Source organism: Mastigoproctus giganteus, chromosome 8 (genome assembly GCF_048544385.1).
Source record: "Mastigoproctus giganteus isolate SK-2022 chromosome 8, ASM4854438v1, whole genome shotgun sequence".
Taxonomy (NCBI): Eukaryota; Metazoa; Arthropoda; class Arachnida; order Uropygi; family Thelyphonidae; genus Mastigoproctus; species Mastigoproctus giganteus.
The window spans coordinates 11188620-11195430 of NC_143582.1; positions in this window are offsets into that span (position 1 = coordinate 11188620).

A 6811-nucleotide genomic window follows, 5' to 3' on the forward strand; every position below is an offset into this window, starting at 1 on the left:
TGCTGAAAATGTTTCTTCACCTACTGGATGAACAAAAAAAAAAAACACTACTGCAGTTACGAACATCAAGTTTACTTTTTGTGACATCAATACTGGTTGACAAGCAAGAAAATATTATAAAGATAAATATACAAAGACAGCTATGGTAAATGTATTAATGGAATGCAGTGTTTTTTTTTTTTAATATTTTTTATTTAAGAAAATATCTAATAGTTACAATAATTGCATTTTCACTAAATTATAGTTAAACTGGTCAATAGGGCAAAAATCAGAAATACTTACACTGCTCGACAAAATTAACAGAACAAAATGTTTTTCAAAAATATTTAATTGTGAAGTGTCTTCGGCGACTTGTGTTCACAATAAAATAGGAGTCCCTTTTAGTCTAAAAACAGATTCTAGACGTTTTATCATCTTGAGACGAGGAATCCGGTACCATCCCTCTGGAGGATATGCACAGACACAGCTCCTGGCTGGCGAACCTGTGGACTAGCACGTCGATTGCAAGGAAAACAGACAAATGTGATCAGGAAGAAATGCCAGCTCAAGGCACGAACTGAGCAAGGGACTGGACAGTAACTAGAACCAGCAAATTCCACCAGAACTGGCGAAAGATCAGCAGCCCCGACAACCCTCTGTGACAAAGGCGCAAAGAATACGGAAAATACAGTGGGTTTTTTTCCCTCACTCCTGAAAGAACCGGAGGGGAGCTTGATAGATATCAAGCTCCCCTCCTTGCCTGGTGGGGGCATGGGCCTGCCCCACTGATTATCTGGGGTCGCCTTCTCTATCGTCCCCATATTTCTCTTTTCCCTCCAGCCTTCTGGCTCCTCCTCCACTCTACCTAATACACTAGCATATACCCCACATAACTTGAAAAATTTAACGACTAAATTTAATTGTGTTCACACTAAACTCAGTTGGCATTTCTGCTCAATTTTCTTAACCCCCCACCAAGCAAGAATTTTATTTATTCATTTATTTTTTTTTTAGGTCCTAGCCATTGAAATCTCAGGAAATTAGGTGGATCTGCCAGAATAAATATCTAAATACTAGTGTAACTGGTCTGCCTCCATGAGGCATAGTGTGGACAACGTTGGGCCCCAGCAGGGAGGGGTCTAGTGGCTAAATGGCCAGAAGAATGATACACAACACAAGAGTGCTGACCGGGCTAGCCGGGTGGGTAAAGTGCCTGCCTGGCAACCCAAAGGTCGCGGGTTCGAATCCCGCCTCGGACTTGGATCAAAGTACTGCAAAAACCTTGAGAGGTGCATTATGGCCACAGAAGCCGATGCGCCAATAACTACCAAAAAAAAAAAAAAAAAAAAAAAAAACACTACAGTTACAAAATCCATACACTTTTAAATCTCTGCCCTTTACAGTGAACTGTCACACCCACAATGAAAGCAACCCGGAGCTGGGGGGAACCCCTGGTGTCGTTAGACACGAACACACTATATCATCCCTTCATTTAACGGGCTTTTTTCACTCCGTGACTGAGTTAGTCGGTCTCGGGCATAGATATCAAGGTCTTTTTCCCCAGAAACTAGGGTGGCACACCCAGGGCCCTGAGCTGGATATCATCATTCTTCTCTTTCTTGGTGATTCCCTTCTATTTCTGATTCTCTCTCTCTCAGGGTAACTCGGGAATTTTTTTTGGCTGGTACAGCATAAGCCTCAGGCTTCCTTGCACCACATGGCTAATAATAATAATAATAATAATTTTTTTCATCCAACAAAGCAAACAATCGACCATAGAAAACAATTAACAGACACAGCATGGCTGATGAATTTAATTATTCGGGTGGCCTAAAAATAAAGTTGTTTGGTACTGTCCCTCCATTAGAGAAAGGGACTTTTACAGTGGAGGTGTTTTTTTTTTTTTTTTTGTTAATTGTTGGCATATCGGTTGCTGTGGCAATACTGCACCTCCCAAGGTTTTCGCATTTTCTACTCTGATTCACGCCAGAGGCGGGATTCGAACCCGCGACCTTTAGGTTGCCAGGCAGGAACTTTACCCACCCAGCTACAGTGGAGGTGTCCTAGTGTGGGGTAGAATAATGATCAGTGGCTGCACCCCTCTATGTTTTTGATATAATTACTATAACTGGGCCGAAGTACTGAGAATCTTCGTAATGTTTTAGGAGTGCAGTTGGCCCAGATTTTCTTTTCATGCACAACGCCACTGCATGTCGACCTCAAGTGGCGGAGGAATATTTTGATATTCCTCTACCATGGCCAGCACGATCACCAGACTTTAGCATTAGCACCACTGATGCAAGAAAGCAAGCTTATACAGCATCAACCAAAAAAAAAAAAAAAAAACTTCCACTTCACCCCTCCGTTCGTTCGAAATACCTGTCCAGCTGAGCCTTAAATTTATTTAAGCTATCAACTTCCACAACAAGGGTTGGAAGTCTGTTCCACCAACCAACTACCCGCTGGCTAAAGGCGAATTTCTGCACATCAATCTTTCTTCAATTTGAATTTATGCCCTCTCAGGTGATTATTCTGAGCAAGAGGCAGAATCCCATCAGCACTGAGCATGCTCAAACCATTTAAGGCTTTGTACACCTCTATCAGATCCCCTCGCCGGTGTCTAGTCTCCAGACACTGTAATTTGCAAAACTTAAGCCTTTCTTCGTAAGAGCAACCCTTTGTTCCATTCACTAATCTTGTTGCCCTTCTCTGTACTCGTTCCAGCAGCTCTAGATCCTTCTTGAAATGAGGCCTCCAGACCTGTATACAGTACTCAAGGTGTGGCCTTGAATCCGATGGAATGCCCTTGGGCATCGCATTGCACGCCAACAGCCAACTCCTCAGTTACTTGGTAAACTAAGGTCTGCAGTGGTGGAAGAATGAATTTGTTGCCATGGAAACTTATAGACACCATTATGTCGATCATGGTTCACCACTGTCAGGCCTGTTTAGCCATTGGAGGGGACCATACGCTGTTCTGATGTCATGTGACCATATTTTCGAGCATCTTGTATCGACTTCTGTAATGTGACCATTTTGGTAATTCTTATAGAACCCTATAAATGTCCCTTGATGTTTTAAAAGCTACTCATTTTTTTAAATTGGCAAATTTCATTTCTCTACTCCAAATTTGGTCGCCAAACTAGTATCGCTATACTCGTTTTTTTTAGTGGTATCAACTGTCCAAAGTTTGTCGCTGTCTCCTCATATTGTTATTCTATAGTACACCACCATACCAAATTTTGTCCCACTTCATCGTAAGCTGCACGAGTTACACTACGTTTTCTGTTAATTTTGTCGAGCAGTGTATTTCCAACTGTAACACTTGTAAAATCGTAGCGCAACACTCCTCAACACAGGCACTTGCAGTTTTTTAAAACAGCACTAATCAAACAAAAATTTTGAGTCCATATGCTGTTGACTTTCCAGATGGAATCAGGAAAGTCAACAGCATATGGACTCATGATTTTTTAGAAAAAAAATCAGGTTTTCTAAGATATACACGCACTATAAATTAAATTTCACTGACAACATACACATTTTATATTACAATACGCATATTATCGGTGCACTTTATAATGCACTTGTCACTTCTCCAACAAAATGGACTATTGCTTACCAGTGTTTTCCTAGAATTTTTTTTTTGTCACTGGATTTATCGTTGATCTGTTAGTTTGGTTGTCAAGAGTATTTTCAAAACTTCACAAAGAGATTGGTCCTGTTTTTCTCAGCTGGATGACTATCTTGTCGCAGTTGGCACAGCTGAGGGATTGTTAAAATTCCAAGCAAATCTTGGGATAAGTTTTCTGTGGGAATTTGTGTACCATATCATCACATGTAAGTCCTATGACCAAATCAGAATCATGCTTATAGTTAAGAAACTATAAACAGTGATTCTTTCTAGTTTCTTAATTTACTTCCAAAACGGAAGTAGATTTAAAAACTGTTGGTATAACAAATTTGCATATAACATTCTTTAACAGATTTAGGGGCAATAATAATCCCAGGGGCTCACATCTAGTGAGTATGGGCTTGGCACACCCAGGGTCCTGAGCCGGATATCATCATTCTTCTCTTTCTTGGTGATTCCTTTCTACTTCTCTCTCTCAGGGTAACTCAGAAATTTTTTTTTTTTTTTTTTTGGCTGGTGAAGTCTCAGGCTTCCTTGTACCATATGGCTAATAATAATCAAATACATGGATGGGAGGAGTGCTGGCGTGAAGAGTTATTTTTGGTTTTCAAAATCATGGAAATGATATGAAAAGCCTTCAAATTGAAAAAAAAAAAGGCAACAGATGCAGTGAACAGGAAATATAAAAGGCACTTGCTGTGTGAAAAATAAATTTTTCATAGGAATCAACGGACATGAAATATGCTACCAAAAGTTTTTTTTTTTTAATCCAAGCAACTAGGACCAGGAGAAGTTAGTGCACTATCTGTAAACTACATGTATAGGGTTGAACAAAATAATGGAAGCAACTCTGATAAGTTACAGGTATGCAAATATGGTGTTGGGCCGCCCTTTGCTTTCTAAACGTCTTGTATTCTGCACAAAATAGATTCAATAAACCTTGAACTATCTTAAAAGAAACAGTCAAGCTCCTTGAGCAAAGATAGTGGAATTTTACTTCTCTCCTCTTTGATATGCCCATAGTAGTACTATAAACCTTTATATTTCATGATTGTGCAGTCCATGGGAGATGCTAAGCCTGTTTCATGCTTCTGAAACTAAGATAAGACACAGTTGGCTGTGTGTATCATCTTGAAGCATGGCATGCTTTGTGGAAAACAGTGTTGGCACCATGGGATGAATCTAGTCACTCAGAACATCACAGTAATCAGCGGCAGTATTTCAACCATTCAGGGTGATGATAGGACCTAAAGAACGCAAAGATGTTGCAGCCTAAACCGTCATTAATCCTCCATGTTTTACAGTTGGTACAAGGCAGTCAGAATGATGTGCTTTCCGTTGGCATTTGCCAAACAAACTGTCCTTGATGTTGGAAAAAATGTGGGCGATTTGTCTGAAAATGTTTCAATCATCGAGTGACCAGTTTTTGCATTCCTTACATCACTGCATCCTCTGTCTAGCATTATCACCAGTTTCAAGTAGCTTGGCAATAGTGGCTCTACTATAAATTTCAACTTTTTCTGTTCTCGCTGAACTGTTTTGCCTGAAACCGGTTTGTTGAGACACATTAGATTCTAGTTATTTCTGATGTACTAGTTTCACGTTCTCAGGCTATAATCCTTCAGTCTGGACCAATCAGACTTGCTGCACAATTTCTCCCACCAGACTTTGTTTTTCCATACGTGGTGAATGCAGACATCACTTTCAATAGTTTAGTATTAGCATTAGTAGAAGCAGAAGATGCAAGAAAGCAAGCCCATACAGCATCAGCCAAAAAAAAAAAAAAAACTTCACATTTCACCCATCTGGTCACTCCAAATCCACAACAACAGATGGAGGTCTGTTCCAGCAATCAACTACCTGTTGACTAAAGGCAAACTTTCACACAGTTCTACAACTGTCCTTCCTCAATTTGAATCTATGCCCCATCAGGTTCTTGCTCTGAGCAAGTGGAAGAATTCCATCAACATTGAGCCTGCTCAAACCATTCAAGGCCTAATACACCTCAATCAGATCACATTGCAGGTGCCTAGTCTGCAGATGCTGCAACTTGTAGAATTTAAGCCTCTCTTGGTAAGAGCACCCCTTTGTTCCTCTCACAAATCTTATTACTCAAGAGCACCTTTTAAGAATTTAAATTTAAGCCTCTCTTGATAAGAGCACCCTTTTGTTCCTCTCAATCTTGTTGCTCTTCTCTGTACTCATTCTAGAAATTCTACACCCTTCCTAAAATGAGGCCTCCAGACCTGCATACAGTACTCAAGGTATGGCCTGACCATTGACTTATAAAAGGGATGACCACCTCTGCACTAGCAAAATTCTTATATATCATTGACAAGATTCTATGAGCTGCTCTGGCAGCCTGTCTGAACTCTGCACTGTTCACAAAACTTCATATCTGACTGCACAATTATCCCCATGTCTTTTTCATTCTCCACTTCCCTGAGTGTATCACCACACAGTTGATATGTCTCTTGGGTTACTGCTACCCATATGCAGTACTTTGCATTTGTCAATGTTAAACTTCAGTTGCCACTTCTCAACCCATCTGCCTAACTTTTGTTGATCCCGTTGCAGTAGCATACTGTCAGTAACAACTCTACCAACCTTTGTATCATCTGCAAACTTGGACATCAAGCCTGATATACCTTTATCAATATCATTGTTAAATGCACAAAATAAGGGGCCCAGCACTGAACCCCGAGGGCCTCCACTAATAACATTAGTCCACGTAGAGTGGCGTCCATATATTAACACTCAACCATCCCTTTATCCACTGTAGCAACTTGCCATACTGCTCCAATTTGTATAGCAGTCTTTCATGTGCAACAAGTATCAAAAGCTTTCCTGAAATCCAAGTATATGATATCAAAATTATTTTTTTAATCCAGTTCCTTTATGACCACATTGTAATATCCAATCAAATTGGTCAGACAAGACCTCCCCTTAACAAACCCATGCTGTGTCTGAACTACAGTCTTATTATTATTAGCCATATGGTACAAGGAAGACTGAGGCTTATGCTGCACCAGCCAAAAAAAAAAAAAAAAAAAAATTCCCGAGTTACCCCGAGAGAGAGAGAAGTGGAAAGGAATCACCAAGAAAGAGAAGAATGATGATATCAAGCCCAGGACCCTGGGTTTGCCAAGCCCACACTCACCAGATGTGAGCCCCCGGGATTATTTTTGTCTAGGTGATGCT